The 19,683-nt window shown below is 37.5% G+C and overlaps 1 protein-coding gene and 1 pseudogene across 13 annotated transcripts in view; one reads left to right on the top strand and one right to left on the bottom strand.

Annotated features, from left to right (window-relative positions):
• MAGI2 (membrane associated guanylate kinase, WW and PDZ domain containing 2) overlaps nucleotides 1-19,683 on the top strand; it is a 1,587,879-nt gene that overhangs the window by 45,822 nt on the left and 1,522,374 nt on the right. The gene's annotated exons all lie outside the window — the stretch shown is intronic.
• LOC103348687 (C-terminal-binding protein 2 pseudogene) lies at nucleotides 1,677-2,403 on the bottom strand (annotated as a pseudogene).

Raw genomic sequence — 19,683 nt, 5'->3', positions numbered from 1 at the left:
TCAGTAACATCTAAAGACACATCTGAAGTGTTCTTGTATAAAATATCATGCGAAGGAGAGAAGGCTGCATCAATGTCTAAAAATGCGGATTTGTTAATAGACAATCTGACAATTTACCATAAAAAATGTTTCCTGAGATATAAGGATATGCAACATTATTCTTCTTGAACCCTTTCAGCTCAAGACTTTCCACTTAGTAAAATAACTGAGGATCTGAAACAGAAAATACATTTGAATATGAACAGCTTGTGAAACTTAATACAATTTTTTTTCTTTTTTGCATCATCAGAGGGTGTTATTGAACTTACAACCAACTTGCCTGCTCAGTCTGCAGTTCAAGTGTGAGAGACACTTCTCTGTACAGGAGCCTGCACTGTCTTCCGTCCTATGCATGCAGATGTCTAACACAGGCAAACAGTTTTCTCCCATTTTGTAGGAATGTAATATTCCTATTAGCAAAAAGAGGTAACAAGACCCTGTATACCAAAGGGACTAGAGTCACAAGATTTCCTCTTAATATTTTTTATTTTGATGTTTGGAACTTTTTTTTTTTTTTTTTTTTTTTTTTTTTTACAGGCAGAGTGGACAGTGAGAGAGAGAGACAGAGAGAAAGGTCTTCCTTTTGCCGTTGGTTCACCCTCCAATGGCTGCCACGGCCGGCGCACCGCGCCTATCCGAAGGCAGGAGCCAGGAGCCAGGAGCCACGTGCTTCTCCTGGTCTCCCATGGGGTGCAGGGCCCAAGCACTTGGGGCCATCCTCCACTGCACTCCCGGGCCACAGCAGAAAGCTGGCCTGGAAGGGGGGCAACCGGGACAGAATCCGGCGCCCCAACCGGGACTAGAACCCGGTGTGCCGGCGCCACTAGGTGGAGGATTAGCCTATTGAGCCGCGGCGCCGGACGATGTTTGGAACTCTTGATGCAACATTCTAGAGCAAGTTGCTCAGGGCCTACTGTTCCCAAAGGGCTGATAAAAGAAAAAGCTCTATTTATTCTTTGTGATTTGATACACAGATGAAAATCTTAACATAGAATAACAGAAGTTAGTCATTAATAAGTCACAGCTTTGTCTTCTCAGTGCACCTATAAGTAGATAACATCTTCAGTTTTCTAGCTCTTATAGTTTTAACACTGCAGCGTCAATGATGCATATGTCCAAAATCAATTCAAAAGATTGTCAAACTCCTTTTCTCTTAGTTCATCTATTTTTCACTGTCTCTTCGTCCTTAGTGTATCTGAGTGATAACTATTCTCTGCTGTTGCTCATTAGGGTGCTCTCAACTGTCTCCATGTTTTGGGGGCTGATTGGGCAAAGGAGCTGGAAGAGTAGGCCACAGTGGGGAGGTTGTGAGTCATGGGGATACCTCCAGGGATGATCCTTTCAATAGCTGCAGAAGTTCTCCTAGTGCCAAGCCCAGGATACCTGGGGGTCATGGGTTGGGGGGTTGTGGATATTTGTGGCACCATTGAGCTCAGGATGCATTGCTTGCTGATCCATTACTGACCAAGGAGCTGATGTGACAAAGAATTCCTTGTTGACACAGTTTCTTAAGCTTTCCTGGATGTGACCTGTGATTGCTCAGCGTATGTTGGTGGTGTTGGCATTACTCATCTCCAGTGAGGCTTGCTCTCTGTATCTGGCTGTGTGTGGAGTGCAGATGAGGTCTACGGCATCTTTTAGCAGACTCTGATCAAAGTTAAAGGGCTCCAACTCCTGCGCATCAGGTGTTGCAGGGGGTACACCCTCTGTACACCAAGGGACCACTCTATCCCATCCTGCAAGTAGTCAAAAATATGACATGGAATTCAAAGGCCTTGGCTCAAACAGCAACTTCCAGCCCAGTTTGACCAAAGCCGATGAGGCCCAGCGTCTCCCAACAGGTGCGGGTTGCCCCCGAGTCCACCTCGTGGATATGTTCCATGCTCTGCACCAGCGTGCCTTTCCACAGCACCTGGCAGAGCCATGTGTTCCATCAGTGCAGGTCGAGGATGTGGCAGTCGATGGACTCAGCCATCTCTTCTATGGCTGGGGACAAGATGTTTCACAAGGCAATCTTGGGCAGCCTTGATGTCCACATTGTCTTAGCTGCTGAGGATCCAGAAGATCACTCTCAGAGCCTTGAACTTCTCCAGGTCCTGCCTGGTGAGAGTGATGGTGTGGTACTTCATGGTGCCCATGGCCTCATTCAGCACCTTCTCTTGGATCTCCTGCATGGACTGTGCATCACAGAAAGCCACGGTGGCCAGATAATTTAGGATGGCATCTCCACGGTGCAGTCTCTGCCATCCAGCAGGGCTACCAGGAGTGGGGTTGCAGGGGGACCTTTCATGATCTGGGGGCAGATACCTTCACAAATTCTGTCTAACCATGTTGCTTGACTTTGTGCTTATCCACAAGGGTCATTCTTTATGGAATGCACAACAATCTGATTCAAAAGGCAAAGCAGTCCTCTAAGAATTTAATGGAATTTGCAGGAGTCTTTGTGCATGATGCCACTATGCATCTGATATAGATCTGTCCACAAATTCTGTAGTTCACATGATGGGTTGTCCGTCTTTCTAAGGGAATACAGCTTCATTGGTTCAAAACCATTTAAGGTAATGAAAGCCTTATCACGTTTCTGTTTTTAAGACTTTTAGTTTTTTAAAAAATTCAAAAGTTACATACAAATTATGCACATGTATTGTGTGGTATGTGACTTTTTTCATTTTATTTGAAAGACAGAGACAGATGGAGAGAGATTTTCCATCCACTGGTTCTCTCCCCAAATGCCTGCAACATCCAGGGCTGGTGCAGTCAAAGCCAGGAGACTAGAACTCAACCTTTGTCTCTCATATGGATGGCAGGGCCCTATTATTTGAGACCCCATCTACTGCCTTCCAGGCTTTGCAATAGCAGAAAGCTGGATTGAAAGTGTAGCAGCCAAAATAGGCACTCTGACATGGGGATGTGGCCATCCCAAGTGGAAACTTAATCACAGTACAATGTGCCCACCTCATACCTTGATGTGGTTTATACATTGTGTAATGTCCAATATATATATATATATATATATATATTTCAAAAACTTAGCATTTATTTATGGAGAAAACCTACAAAATCCAGTATGATAGGATTTTTCCTTTGTATAGGGCAAATATATTGAACATTAGATATAGTCACCTTACTGTGTGTATGTGTGTGTTTGGGTAGCTATTACAAATGGGATTGATTTCTTGATTTCTTTTCCAGACAATTCATTATTAGTTCATAAGAATGGTACTTTTTATTTTGACTTATTATTTTGGACCTTAGCTAAATTTGCTTATTAATTATAATATTATTTTTGAGGAGTCTTTGTGATTTCTGTATATAAGATCATGTCATCTAAAAACAGTAAGAGTTTCACTTCTTCCTTTCCAGCTTGGATTCCCTTTATTTATTTCTTTTGTAAATGCTTTGGCGATGACTCCCAGAACTATGATGAATCAAAGTAGTTAAAGTGTACACATTTGTCTTGTTTTAGATCATTGAAAGAAAAGCTTCAGCATTTTCCCATCGATACTATGTTAGCTGCTGGCTTGTAATATATATGGCCTTCATTATTTTGAGTAATGCTAGCTATGCTGCCCTCATAGAATGAGTTTAGGAAAATACTCTTTTCTTATAATTTTGGAATAGTTTAAGAATTGATTTTAATTCTGATTTAAGTGGTAGCATTCAGCAGTGAAGTCAGCTGGTCTTGGCTTTCTCTTTGATGGAGAAAATTTGTCTTACTGATTAAATTATGCAACTCATTGGTCTGTTTAGGTATTTTGTTTCTTCATGATTCAGTCTTGGTAAGAAATATGTGTCCAGGGATTTGCTTATTTCTTCTGTGTTACCAACTGTTTTGCTCTATGATTGTTCATAGCAATCTCTAACAAGTCTCTGTGTTTCTCTTATATCACTTATTATTGTGTCCCTTTCTAGCTCTTATTTTATGTATTTGAGTTTCTCTCTCTTTTTCTTAGTCTAGCTTAAGGGTTTGACAAATTATTCCTCTTTTCAAAGAACCCACTTCTCATTTCAGTGATTTTTTTTCATTTTTTGCCTAGTTTTGTTTTTCCTTCATTCTAATATCAAATTTGATTTCTTTTTTCTTTTCATAGTTCCTTGAGTTACAAAAATTAGTTATTTGAGACATTTCTGTTTTTTTTTTTCATGCAGGCCTTGATTGCTGTAATATCTTAGTATAGCTTTTGCTCTAACTCATAGGTATTGGTATTCCATGTTTCCATTTTCATGTTTCAAAAATATGTAGTTTCCTACTTATGTTTTTTTCTTGACTAATTGGTTGTCAGCATAATGACTTTTTAAAAAAAGGAGGCTTGTTTTGTGAGAATATTCCATGAAATTTTGAGTAGTATGTGTATTTTCATCTGTTGGCTATAATATTCTGTGGATGTTTGTTAGGTCTAATTAGGATACAATTTAACTCTGCTGTTTCTTTGTTAATTTTGTGTTCAGATAATGTATTCATTTTGAAAATATAATGTTAAAGTATCATATTATTACTGTCATAGAGTCTGTCTTTCCTGTTTGGTCTACTTATATTTGCTTTTTGGTATTCCAGTGTTGGGTCCATATATATTTGCAGTTGTTAATGACAGTTCCTTGAATCTTTTTACTGTTTTTGATTTAAAATCTATTTTGTATGATAGAATTACAGCTATTTCTGGTTTCTTTTAGATTCTATTAACATGGATTATTTTATCCCATTCTTTTATTTTTCAGTCTGTGTATGTCCTTAGAAGTTCTAGTTAGTTCTTATAAGCAGCACAAAATTTGTACTATGCTTTTTATCCAGGTGGTTATTCTGTGTCTCTTGCTTGAGGATTTTGAAAGACTTACATTTAAGGACGTTATTGTCAGATAAAGTCATATTACTGCCATTTTGATGATTGTTTTCTAGTTTAATTATAGTTCCTTTCTTTCTTCCATTCTTACAGTTTTCTTTTGTGGTAAGTGATTTTTTTCTCTAGTACTGTTCTTTGATTCCTTGGTTGCTATTTTTGGTCTTTTATAGATTTTTTTTAATTACTGTGGGACAGAAAAATTCTTTTGGTTATAACAAGCTGTTTTTAAATGATAACAACTTGACATGAATTATAGTTAGGGAAAGAAAGAAACAAAAATAAGAAATAATAATTAATACTTCCATTCCTTCTCACACTGTGAATTTTTTATTCTCATTTTCCTCTTCTTACATTCTCTCTCTCTTAATATCTTTATGTTGTTATTATTTTATTGCTTTTTTCTTTACACTAAATACATGAATGGTTTACATACCATGTTTACAATATTAGAAAATTAGGGATTTGTATAGTTGCTCTTACCAGTGACTTTTCTACTTCCTTATATTTTTCTTCTTACTCATTAGCATTTCTTTCAGCTTGAAGAATTCTGTTTGGAATTGCTTGTAGACAGGACTGGTGATAAAATTTCTCAGTTTTTGTTTGGTGATGTCTTTATCTCTCACTGACATTATGAAGGATAGCTTCGCTGGATATAGTATTATTGACTGAAAACTTTTTGTCCCTTCAGTACTGTGCTATCCTGCTCCCTTCTGATGTGTAAATTTTCTGCTGAGAAATCTGAAGTCAGGTGAATTGTGGACATTTTAAATGTTATTTGGAGATTTTGATTATAATCTTTCTTGGGGTAGTATTGGGTAGTATTGTTTGGATTGAACCTAACTGGTGACCTTTGACACTCCTGTACCTGGAGAGTTGTATCTAACTCTAGGTTTGGGAAATTTTTTGTTATAGTCTTTTTGAAAATGCTTTCTACCCTTTTGACCTTCTCACGTTTCTCTTGAACCCCAGTAACTGGAATACTTGCTCTTTTCATAAAGTTTCTTTATTCCTTTTGATTCTTTCCCTTTTCTCCTCCTGTTCTGTATTGCCCACTTTTTTTTTTTTTTTTTTTTTTTTAGTGGGAGGTAAAATAGCAAGGTTTATTAGGGCAGGGACATCCATAAGGACGGATGTGTATTTCCCACTTTCAAACCTTCAAACCTTCTTAATCTTTCTTCTATTTGATCTATTATGCTAGTGATACTAACTGTCATGTTTTTAATTTGAATTAGTATACTTTTTGATTGAAGGATTTCAATTTGATTTATTTTAATTAGGACCATATGTGTCTCAATTCTCTCTTGGAGAATTAAATCATTTCTCTACTCTCTTGAAGTTCATTGAATTTTCTCAAAACAGCCATGTCAAAATCTTCATCAAAGAATTTGGAAGTTCCACATTCTAAGTTGTTGGTTCCTGGCACCTTACTTTGTTCATGAATGTCCCTCCAGAGATTCTACGCAGTGTATTTCTCTGAGCCTGGACACCTCTGCTATTTCAGCACTAGACAGCTCCTGAAGCTGAGGTTTGCCCCACTGTCGTGTTTTCACTGTTTCAGTCTTCAGATATTTCCCAGCCACATATTTGTCCTAAGTCCACTGTTGTGTTGTTTAGGATGAACTTAGAAAGTATCTAGGAAGGAAGGTTGTCTGTCCTTATAATGTTCTTCTTGGTGCTGAGTAGAAGCAGATGTTCCACCCTATAGTGACCAACACCACAGTGCTAGATCACAGATGGAGTGCATAGCCCATTGAGGTCATCAAAGCAGGAAGGTAGAATCAAAGCCTACCCTGCTCTGTTCTGTCTGCCACTGAGATGAACTTCCAGTCTGAGGCTGCTCCTACCATCCACTGGTGATGTTGGCTCAGGATTGATCTACTGGGATAATGGAACTTCACTTGGCACCAAAACAGGTCCCGAGGCTCCCTCTTCAGGCATTGGCTTTTGTACAAGGTATATTAGGATCTGCTCATTGTTGAATTTAGGAGCCTTGATGAAGGTTGAAAGGGGGACAATAGAGGCAGCTCCTCAGCTTCGCAGAAAGTCACTAAATGGATGACACTATGCAATTTGGTGGGTATACACCAGGTCTATATGAGATTGATAGTGATACATGCCAGAACAAGTCTCTCCCACCAAAGCAAGTGTCTGTGTTAAAAGGCAAGTCAAGAATCTCTTTCTATAGGCACTAACCTAGAGATGGAGACCATTAGGATCTGCCCAGCATTTTTTTTTTTTGACAGGCAGAGTGGACAGTGAGAGAGAGAGACAGAGAGAAAGGTCTTCCTTTGCCGTTGGTTCACCCTCCAATTGCTGCCACGACTGGCGCGCTGCGGCCGGCGTACCGCACTGATCCGAAGGCAGGAGCCAGGTGCTTCTCCTGGTCTCCCATGGGGTGCAGAGTCCAAGCACTTGGGCCATCCTCCACTGCACTCCCTGGCCACAGCAGAGAGCTGGCCTGGAAGAGGGGCAACCAGGACAGAATCCGGCGCCCCGACCGGGACTAGAACCCTGTGTGCTGGCGCCGCAAGGCGGAGGATTAGCCTATTGAGCCACGGCGCCGGCCACATTTGGTTTTGTCAGCCTGGAACTGAGTCCCAAAATACAGTCCTGGAATTTGCTGTTTGCCCTAGTTTGGAGGAGGGGTGATAAAGGCATGTCCTTGGATGTCCATATTTGCACTAGTCAGGATCACACCTGGGTCTCAAAGTCCCGGACCATAAGAAGTTTCAAGGGTACATATCAGTCCCACTTTAGGCTGGCACAGTGAAACAAGTCCATCTTACCAGAGGACAGATCTCTGCCTGATTCTGGTTCAACTCTAAATGCTCCGTCTGAGACGTACTCTGAGAGTAGAAGGCTTTTGGTCTTTCTCAGCTGCTGGATCTCAAGGTGGTGCTCCTGTTTTGAGCTCCACACAAGGTCTTAAGCTCTCTCTCTTACCTTACCTCTTTCTCCTGAAGGTCGAGAAAGGGGTAACAGTGGCTGTCTTTTGGCTGCCTGGCTATGTAGGGCCTAAATTCTCAGTCTACAGATCTGGTGATAGGGGCTGTGGGTTCCTTTCCAACTTGAATTTTATTGCAGCGGGATTGTTACTGGGATTCATTTCTAAAATCTGGACTTAATTTACTTTCTCTTCTGCAAGGAATCACTCTCCACATTGTACAGGCAAATCTTTTCTTATTATTATACTAAAACCAGGCACTGTGGTTTTGTACTTGGCTTTGTAGAACTTGAGAAGGTGACTGGGTACATGAATAGCTGTTCATATTGGTGTCTCTGTAAGGAGATGGTCACTGGAGCCTCTTGCACAGTTGCCATTTTGCTACAACTCTTCATTCATTTTAATATTTTAAGGATTATTATAATCCATTGGCAAGTTCATAAATTCTTTCTTATTTTTATAATCATCTTTGGCAGCTCTTAAAGAATGAAGATTCATTAGTAAACAAAATAAATTAGGATTAAAGTTGTATTTTCACCCTACAGTGAATCTCTGAAGGAAGCTGGATTGTTTATGTAAAATTGGGGTTGGAGTTGGCATTGTTAATTAATTTTTCCTTCAGACAAAAGTTAAAACAAAATGTAGGATCTTGTGAAGTCTTCCTATGACTATTTGGCAAATATTATCTGATGAGTTTTGGAACTTTCATTTTGTTTTTCCATTGCTAGAACTAATGAATCTAGGGGTGGCTGTCCAATGAAAGAACTCATATTTAACTATTTATTAATTACAGATTCAGAAGTATTATTTAGAAACATAGAATCAAAGTTAAAGGGAGCACAGCAGGTCATTACTCTAGTCCAGCCTTCTTGCCTGCAGTGAGATGATAACTGAAGTCCTGCCCTTCTAAGATGGCAGCAGTCACAAATTTCATGTCTGAATTCTGCCTGCCTATCTAAATAACTAGACTGTGGTTCTGGTGACTACTGAATTTGTCCAACCTCCAATCTTTAGAAGGATGCAATCATTAGAATAGGATGCAATCATTAAAACATTCTGAAATAGCACCACTGGCTAGCTACTAGTTGTGGGCAACTAGTATTATTATTATGTCTACAGCTTTAAGGGAATGATGATATGAAATCATGTCTGTTCCTGTAAAGAGTTTATAGCATTGAGAACATGTTTTGATCATTTTGTAATTTCTCCTAATAGCTTATTATCTAACCTACATAAATTTGCTAAGTCTTCATAAGCTTTATTCCATTTTCAGATGCTATATTCACAGTATACTATTATTTTATCTATCACTATGAAAGAAAAGCAATATTTCCAATTAAAATATTGCACAAATCTTTTTTTCCTTAGAATTTTCATTTTAAATTCATTTAAAAAGAGAATTTGGGTAAATTTAAATAATTTTTTATGATTGGTGGTACATGTACACATAAAAAAGTACAATATACATGAAATGAACTGATTGCAGTTTCTCAAAATTTCATTACATTGAGATTATAATCTTTATAAATTATTTTTGTGCATATAATCATTGATGTCTTGCTTTGCTTTGCAGTTGTTATTTTGTGTTTGTTTTTACACAAAAAATGTGGTTAAGCAGCATTTATTTTTTAAAGCACTTTATGGTTTCCAGGACTTTCTTCCAAACCACTGAATTCTATTCTGCAAGGTTTTTTTGTGCATCTGTACATATATTCAACTACGTCACAACCGCAGCCTAGATGATAAGCAGAACTCAATGCAGTACTGACAACAGATATAATAGTACATCTTTTCAGAATAATTTGAATTCTAAGAGAATATAGATATCTTCTACATAAATGTGTCCAAAAACTAATCAGTTTGCATTCATCAGTATCCTTTGGGATGCAGTTTTTCAAGAGACTTTGGTCCACGAAACTCCGCTGTCACCAATTGTTTTTTTTTTAATTTTTTTATTTATGTATTTTCATTTTATTTGAAAGGGAGAGAGAGAGAGAGACAGAAAGAGAGAGGAGGTAAGGTGAGGGAAGGAGAAGGGAGGAGAGGAGAGAAAAGAGAATATGTATATCTCATCTGCTGATTGACTCCCCAGATGCTTGCAAAAGCCAGGGCTGGGCCAGACTGAAGACAGGATCTTAAAACCTCATTTGGGTTTCCTACATTGGTGACACAGATCCAAGTACTTGAGCTATCACTAGCTGCCTCCCAGGACACACGTTAGCAGGAAGCTGGACTAGAAATGGAGGAACTGGGACTCAAGCCAGGTTCTGTGATACAGGATGTGGATGTCACAAATGATGTCTTGATCACTTTGTCAAACACCCACTCCTAATCATCACACATTCTGAATCCCTCATCAGAGATATGGTATCAAAGATTTTGTATTCCTGAAACCTTATTAAACTGTTCCTTAACGATTATATCAGAAAATACTTAGGAGTACTTAACTCTGAATTATTTCATTAATGCAAGGGAATTCTGGCTTTTGATTTCAAGTCACACTCTGAAAAATAAAGGGCTCATGATGCAACTAATTAGAGATAAAATCTGGTACTTATGCAGAATTTATTCTCAAGGGAAGCTGCCTTATTTATGTAAGTCAGAAGTTGTAGATGAGGCATAGTTAAAATAAATGCAAACACAGGGGCTATGAATTCCTCTTACTCAAATTTTTTATTATAGAATATTTTACCACACCTACAACTACAGAGAATAGAACAGTGTACCTCTGAGGATTTGTGACCTACCTTCATCTGTATTTTCCTGATTTGTCTCATCTATCTTCACCACTCTTCCCCTTCCACCCCTTGAAGTCCTTTAAATACTTGGCTTCATATAATTTCCTCATATATACTTCAGTACATATAACACACGTAAAAGTACATTTTAATATAATTGTCAGCATCACCCAAAAATTACCTATAATTTGTTAATTTCTAATATTCTACACATGGCCAGATTTCCCTGATTATCTTAAAAACATCTTGTCAACATTTGTTCCATTCTTACTTCCATTCCTCCTTCCTTCTTTTCCTTTCTTTTCTCTCCTTTCTCTCCTGTCCTCATTCCCTCTTCTTTCATGAATCAAAACAAAAACAATTCGAAATTTCCTGTGGATATTATGTTTCCAAAGTCTCTTTTACTTCTCATTGTGTTTAGAGCAAATTAGTATTCTAAATTTTATTTAAGAGAGTAGACTACAGTAAACAGTGTACTTTGGATCAGAAAATTTTGCTTCTACTCTTCATTATGTAACAAATTATCAAAAATGATAGGATATAAGCTGATAGCATATTGGTTCTTTCTCACAGGTATCCTTTGAGCATATGCTATGGAATCATTCTTCCCAGCTCTTTGTTTTCTATTCAATATTAGGTATTAAAGAATATAATTTTTCTTACTGTTTATAATTTAATCTAGAATGATATCCAACTTCAAAACTAGTATATAACTTTTATTAGTCAATTATAAATGGTTTTTCCCCCTCTCTCTTCCTATCCTTCCTCCCCTACCAGGGCCAGACATTTCCTACTTTGGGGAAAGTACATGCATTTATCTTACTGGAAGTTTTCTGCAGAAGAGTGCCTTTAAACTCTCAAGACAACCTCTTTTCAGAATTCCACTAGGGCAATGGAAAAGCACATATATCTTTTCTGGATCCCAAACTGAAAGTGTAGGCCTTTCCCAGTATATGGTGGTCTCAAAACTGCTCTTTCCAGTCAGTCTCATTTAGAGTGTATCTTAGACCTACAGCTTCCTTCAACTCTAGAAAATACACAATTAGCCTGAGTGGGAATGGAAACATTGAGTAGGATGAGTAGAGAATAATAATATAGCATTCAAAAACTCTTTCTCTAAATTCTTGCTGTCTACTAATTTTTTACAACTTTTCATGCATGTGTAGGACTTTCTTATTTAGGCCAGATATATGTGTATATATATATGTGTGTGTGTGTTTTGTATCAACAAATCAAAACTATATTCATAGTCTCTGAATCTATTCTTCAGAGGCTTGTCATCTATTGATCTCTATATCTGAGGTTCATAAAAAAGAAAAGTCCCAATTAACATCTTGGCCATGTCCTTCAGATTTGCTGACCTTTTTCCTCCTGTGTAAAATCCATTCAAAGATGAGTCCTCTGCTAGGTTTTCAAGAGAAATTAAAGTATTATAGTCCCTGCCTTCAAGGAACTGACAGTTCAGTAGAGGAGACATACCTAAAAAATTGTCACTCATTTAAAATTACATTAGCAACATATAGAAGGAAGAAAAATGGTCTAACTCTTTGTGGAAGGGGAAAGAAGAAAGAGTTGTTTTAAGCAAGATGAGAACACTTTAGATTTTTGTGACCTACAACTCTTGTTAGGGTAGCAAGTATTCAATAAGTGCTCAATAATGTAAATGTTAGGGAACCATTCACTTATATGACTAATGAAGTATATGTTTTTGAACTTGAAGATGAGGCACCAAATAGGATCCTGTTCATTTTCTATCCTCTGGAATCTTTTTGAAACAAGTATATCCATTTATAAAGTGAGTGGCCTTTATCTGACAGTCCACTTGAAATGTGTGAGAGCCAAATTAATAGACCACTACAGGCGTCACAGGATGAACTCTAACGTTGCCAGATTATTTACCCATCTAAGCTAAATAATGGGAATTCACCCATTTTTTTCTCTATGCCACACCTTGGGAGAGATGTGGCCTTCTATTAGCTAAGCAGATCAAAGAAAGATACCTGAGAAAAGAAGGGAAATCCATGAATGAAAAACAACTGGAGAGGTAGATTAAGAGAAAACAAATCTCACTGGAATTGTGGTGCAGCAGGTTAAGTCACCCCTTACAATGCTGGTGTCCCATCTCAGTGTACTGGTTCTAAGTCCCAGATGCTCTGCTTCTGATCCAGCTTTCTGCTAATTTACCTAAGAAGGTAAAAGAAGGTGGTCCAAGTGCTTGAGCTCCTTGGGTACACATGGGAAGCCACAGTGGAGCTCCTCCTGGCTTCTGGATTTAGGCTAACGCAGACCTGGTTTTTGCAAGCTTTTAGTGAATGAACCAGTAAATAGAAGATATTTCTCTTTGTCCTTCCCTCTCTGCCTCTCTGCCTCTCTGCCTTTCAAATAAATAAACCTTTAAAAACAATCAACTTGTTTCTTTGCTATGACTCCAGGGTGCCTAGTTACAATTTGTATGTTTATTGAGAATCTGCAGTGTATCCATTTGCATCGTGCTATTAAGAAGCTAAAATGATTTTTAAGACAGGGTCATTGTTCACTTAAAATTAATGCAATACATTAAATAATTAAAGGTAATATATCAGGTAGTCTCCTACCAAAGCCTTTACTAACTCTTGGAAAGATGATAGCCATTCTCTTCTCTGGTGTCCTGGGAAATCTTACATATTCTTCCATAATGAATCCTCTCACAAGATTTCTCTCCCCAGTGACCTGTAAGATTTCTTTAATTAGAGGCTGTATCTTTTGTATTACTGAAGGCACAAACATTAGAGATCATTAAATTGAAGGAATGGATGAATGAATAGTGCACAAATAGGTGATATGGACATAGAGCCTGAGGGCTTCAACTGTTGGACAGACTGAGTATTAAAGGGGAGAGTGTTTCAACATGGAAAACATTGCCAGAGAGATGTTGGCTGAGGAACGGTGGAAGCAGGTAGGAGGAAATTTTTTTTTAACTTTTATTTAATGAATATAGATTTCCAAAGTACAGCTTATGGACTACATTGGCTTACCCCACCCCATGACTTCCCTCCCACCCGCAACTCTCCCCTTTCCCGCTCTCTCCCCCCTTCCATTCATATCAAGATTCATTTTCAATTTTCTATATATACAGAAGATCAGTTTAGTATACATTAAGTAAAGATTTCAACAGTTTGCACCCACATAGAAACACAAAGTGAAAAATACTGTTTGAGTACTAGTTATAGCATTAAATCTCAATGTATAGCACATTAAGGACAGAGATCCTACATGAGGAGTAAGTGCACAGTGACTCCTGTTGTTGACTTTACAAATTGACACTCCTGTTTATGGCATCAGTAATCTCCCTATGCTCCAGTCATGAGTTCCCAAGGCTATGGAAGCCTTTTGAGTTCTCCTACTCTTATCTTATTTAGACAAGGCCATAGTCAAAGTGGAAGTTCTCTCCTCCCTTCAGAGAAAGGTACCGGTAGGAGGAAATTAATCTGAGGACATGAGAGGGAAGAAGAAACAAAGCAGAAGCAGGATAATCTCATATAACTTAACACTTTGAGGGGTGATGAAAGGAGAAACAACTGACACAAAAGGCTTGGTCCTGAGCCAGTCCACACTAGGGCTCAGGCAGTGTGGCTGGCTCATTTCTCATTGTGTATATTTTGGGGTGAATTAAAGAAGTGATTGGTCCTCAGTATCAGGTTCAGCTGTTAGAGGAGGTGTTTGTGCTACTAGCATAACTTGAGTCAGTGTAGGTGCTCTGTTTACTGTGATGGCTTTTGGGGTTAGGGAGAGGAGCCCAAGATGAATCAACAGAGGTTGCTGATTCACAGTGCTTTTGAGTTCAGCTATTGAAAATCCTACCACCTTTATTTGAGTGGGCTGGATTGCCCATCAAGCCAAATAGTATATAGACAATCAGAAAAATCTCTCCCTTTGTCTATAGGACAAAATGGAAAAGTAGGAGTTATTTGGGAACTAGGTTTATTTGTATATGAATATACATTACTGGCCTGGTAGGATAAAAGCTGCATGCAACATCTAAACTGTTGGGAAAAATCCCTTTGAATATACATTTGATCCTCCTAATATATACTTATTCTTTGGATTAGAGTTCAAATTGTTCAATAGTGGAATTGCCTCATCTTCCAAGATGTGTCATGACCATTAGCAATAAGCAGGACAATGCTTATCTTCCAAAAGATGGTTTCAGAGAGATTCTTCCCTGAAAAAAAAAAATCAAACTGTTTCTAAAGTTCTTTAATTAGAAATTTATTCATTCATGGGATATTTCTTTTCTTGAGAGGCATCTAATAAAATGAGGACATACTTTGAAGCAGTAGTGACATAAGCCTTTAATTTTTGGCTGTCCCTTGAAGGCCATTAGTCTGAAAGTAAGATTGGAGAGGGATCTTAGAGCTCACAGAATTACAGTATTTCAGGTTCTGTCTTGGTTACAGAGATAACTGAACCTGCTGTGTTCGGTATACAAATGGAGAAATGGAGACATGGAGTTTTAAAGTTCTGTGCATGAAGTTAAATGACTTAGTTACTGAACCAGGAACATAGGTGAGAGTTGCTGATTCTCACAGGACAGGGAAAAGGCACTAGGGGAAAAAAGGGAAATGTAAGAAGGAAGGACTTCCTGTGAGAGAAAATTCAGGGACAGTGATAAAGGGCTTGTGCCTGTGCTGTAATGTCTCAGGGCCAGCCTCATGTGGGAGCTGACACAAGGAAAGCTACTGAAAAACCAAAACATAGCTTTGAATTTCAGCAGCATGAGGACAGTGGAACAGATTTTACACCTATTGTTGGCACTTTTAGTTGTTTTGTAGAAAACAAACACTTTCTTCCTCTGTGTATATGTTTTACAGACACACAGTGCAATCAGGTAGCACTATACACTCCTTGGAAACACTACCCTAAAGCCTTACCTTAGTTTTTTCACTCAGTTAAGTGAGAAACGGTGATCAAAATATTAAATTTTCTTTTATTGCTTAATGTTCCAGTGAGGTCAGGAAAAATACAGAATTCATTTATGGAATGAGTGGGCTTTTTTTCAAGTAGTGTTTGCCAATTGTGTGTACATTAGCAGCTTAGGAAATAAATTACCACTTTCTAGAATGAATGATAAATGAATTGGCTTTTTTTTATCTTTTTAAAAGTAAATATTAGGGTGGCCTTGTGGTGTAGTGGGTGAAACTGCCACCTGAATCAGCCCTTAAGGCACGCGGATCTGGCTGAAAAGCCCATGAGAGTATTACAGGCATGGAAAGCCAAAACACTCTGGCAAAAAAAAAAAAAAAAAAAAACACTACATGAAAGATCTACGTGAGTGAGATCCCAGTGAAAAGAACAGGTCATCAAAGAAGGAGGTACCTTTCTCTGAAGGGAGGAGAGAACTTCCACTTTGACTACGACCTTGTCTAAATATGATCAGAGTTGGTGAACTCAAAAGGCTTCCATAGCCTTGGCGACTCATGACAAGAGCCTAGGGTGATTACTGATGCCATAAACAAGAGTATCAATTTGTTAAGTCAACAACAGGAGTCACTATGCACTTACTCCTCATGTAGGATCTCTGTCCTTAATGTGCTGTACATTGAGATTTAATGCTATAACTAGTACTCAAACAGTATTTTTCACTTTGTGTTTCTATGTGGGTGCAAACTGTTGAAATCTTTACTTAATGTATGCTAAACTGATCTTCTGTATATAAAGAGAATCGAAAATGAATCTTGATATGAATAGAAGGGGGGAGAGAGTGGGAAAGGGAGAGTTGCGGGTGGGAGAGACGTTATGGGGGGGGAAGCCATTGTAATCCATAAGCTGTACTTTGGAAATTTATATTCATTAAATGAAAGTTAAAAAAAAAAAAGAAACTGCCACCTGAGACACAGACATCCCATTTGTGTGCTGGATGGTGTCCCAACTGCTCTACTTCTGATCCAGCTCCCTGCTAATGACCTGGGAAAAGCAGCAGAGGATGGCCCAAGTGTTTGGGCCCCTGCCACTAACATATTATACCCAGATGAAACTCCTGTCTCTTAGTTTCAGCCTGGCACAGCCCTGGCCATTGAGACTATCTGAGGAGTGAACCAGCAGATGGGAGATCTCTGTCTTTCTTTCTCTATCTTGCTCTCTCTCTCTTTAACTCTGTCTTTCAAATAAATAAATAATCTTTTTTTAAAAAAGTAAATTTTTAAAAGAATTTTATTTTTTTTTAATTTTAAAGGAAGGGAGACAGATTTTCCATGTGCTTGTTTGGTCCCCAAATACCCTCAACAACCTGGACAGGGCAGGCTGAAGCAGGGTCCTGGCACTCAATCTGGTTGTCTCACATGGATGGTGGGGACACCACCACTTGAGCCATCATTTGCTGCTTTCCAGGGTATAGAGTGGTAAAACCTCAAATCAGGAGTAGAGCTAAGACTTGAACCTAGGCATTCTGATATGGAATGCAGGTGTCCCAAGTCGGGTCTTAACCTCTGTATCAAATGCTCTTGCCTCAGTGTTTATATTTAATTTTAAATTATTATGGTAAAATGAAAAATTTTATGAACACATAGAAGTGCTCGTTTTTTCCTTCCATTGTCAATGAATATTTACACACTGTGCATATGTCCAATTGAAGAACTGGAAATGGTTATTGGAGTGAAAGACCTTACCATTATGATTCGATTGTTTACTTTAAATAAAGGGGTGTTTGTTTCCCACCTACTACTAACTTAGTGAAACAAGAGGTTGCATTAGTTTCCTGATGCTGTCATAATAGATTTCCACAAATTTACAGGTATAAAGACAAATTTATTATCTTACAGTTTCATAAATCAGAAATCTAAAATATGTCTTATTGGACTAAAATCAAGGGGTCGGAAGGGCTGGGTCCCTTTAGACTCTGGAGGCCAAACTGTTTCCTTGTCTTTGCCAGCTTCTAGAGACCATGTACTTCCTTGCACATATTGCCCCTACCATTGTCAAAGCCAGCAACATCAGGCCACATCTGTTCTTCACTACCATCTATCTCTCTTCTGATTCTGTCTTCCACTTTTAAGGAACAATGTGATTACTTTGGGCCCACCTGTTATTTTCTGTTTGCATGAGAAAAAATTAGATGTCAATTATTAAATTGATTTTGGACATAAAGGGAAATGATACACCCTGTACACTTCATGCTTCCTTTCTTCTTCTTAGTTATGAAGACTAAAATACCCTGATACTCTGGCTCCATGCTGTATTAGACATAATGGGAAAGATCTGTTTTGACGTATAACCCTTTTTTCCACTTGCCTTGAGATGTTACCATAGGGAGAGAGTTTCTCTTAAATCTTTGTTAAATTCATCCTGATAATCCAATTTATTCATGTCCCCCAGCTCATATATTTAGAGAAGCCTTTGGTTGAATAACAGTCCAGATTTTGAAAATGGAGTATTTATGGTAGCTATCACTTCAATGTTTTGAAAAGAAAGGATAAAAAAAAAAAAAAAAAAAAAACTAAGAAATCTACGGAAGATATTTTGATTACTTAATTTTTTAGAAGTATTTTTTTTTTTTTTTGCTTTTTTAGCATCTTTGGCTCCTCTGTTAAGTTCCTAGGTGCACCCCTGTGAGGGAATACTGTTTTAATTTTTTATTCTGATTATCTTTGTTGAATTTTTTTTCTCGGATGTACAAAACATTGTATAACCCTATTAAAGCTTGCATCTGCACACTGCTTGGGCTGTATTTCTGGAGAGGGTTCTTTTTGGATTTACATCTGAAATAATTCAGGTTTCATCTGTGTGACAACAGCTGTTTATAATGACATGCATTTTCTGTGCATGTTAAACCTTCATCCCTTTATTGTTCCATTGCTTTCTGAGTGATGTGCAAGATTGATTTGAATTTATATTAGAATTCTCTGATTTATCTTCACTTTTTAGCCAGCAAGTATGATCTTAAGGCCTTAGATTAATAACTTACCAATTTGAAATGTCATATTTGAGGGAAATACTGATTCTTCAGTTTGTTTTCTACTGAGCCTGAATCACACCATGTGAAGACTGTTGTAAAGTTCTGTTTCTCTAGTTGCCAGTTCCTATTTCTCTCTCTTGGTCAAATGTTAAGTTACTAAGTTTTCTAACTTGCCTCATATCTCTGACATGCATATTACTCTTTCACTTATTATTAATTATTTTTGTTGGACAAATTTCTCTTTATTCATTTATTTTATCCCTTAGTCACAGAAACAACATACCCTAGCTTTTACCTTCTGTTTTTCTTTCTTTTCTAACTCATGGAATTACTACTTGTGATGGGAAAACTTCTAAAGAGATCTAATCTAGACATTCTTTACTAATTTTGGTTTCAATGATTTCTGTTCAATATTTTCTTAACTGTATTTTAGAGGTGTATGTTGATATATTACATCTTAAAATATATTTTGATAGGTAGTATGTAAACTGGAGTTAATTTTTAAATAATTGTCATTTATAGTAATTATAAAGCTAGTTGTATTTTCCTTAGGAGATGCACGAGAAATGGGGATCAAGCTCTTGAATCACATCTATTGTTCTACTTCTAACAGCATGAAAAAAACATTTAGTAGTAATAAAATTTAATTGTACAGTAAAACAAGGTTTCCAGGCTAGCTTGTGTCTATATATAGAACTTAAACCAGGGCATAATATTATCTATTTCACAGAAGCCATGCCAAGGTGAACATGTTATGTGGAAAAAATGTAAAAACTCAATTGTACAAATATTATTCATATGTTAAATTTTATAAACGTACCTTTTTATCTATTGTCTATGATTAGGGTGGCAAATGAGAATTTAAAACTTTAATGATATAAAACATAAAAAAAGAAAGTTTTGTGTACATTTCATGTGCTCTCCTGGATGGAAACCCAAGTTGTAGGTATTTTTGAATAATGTTTTCAAAAATAGCTTAGAATATATTGTTCTTACAGAAAATGTGTTTTAATTTTAGATCTATTTAACATTTCTGTCTCAGAACACATTTATGGTTATGTTTGTTGTTTTTATCAGACTTCACTTTTCTTAGAAAAATTGAGTTTGATTGGAAAAGACATGACCTTACAACTGACAACAGCTTTTATAAAATTAGCCCATAGCTACAGTTCTTAGCAGGAGAGAGAAAGCAAG

The sequence above is a fragment of the Oryctolagus cuniculus genome, chromosome 3 (genome assembly GCF_051225735.1).
Source record: "Oryctolagus cuniculus isolate XC-2025 breed Fujian yellow rabbit chromosome 3, ASM5122573v1, whole genome shotgun sequence".
Taxonomy (NCBI): domain Eukaryota; kingdom Metazoa; phylum Chordata; class Mammalia; order Lagomorpha; family Leporidae; genus Oryctolagus; species Oryctolagus cuniculus.
The sequence above is the reverse complement of the archived record's forward strand: the minus strand, read 5'-3'. Positions and strand labels throughout refer to the sequence as shown.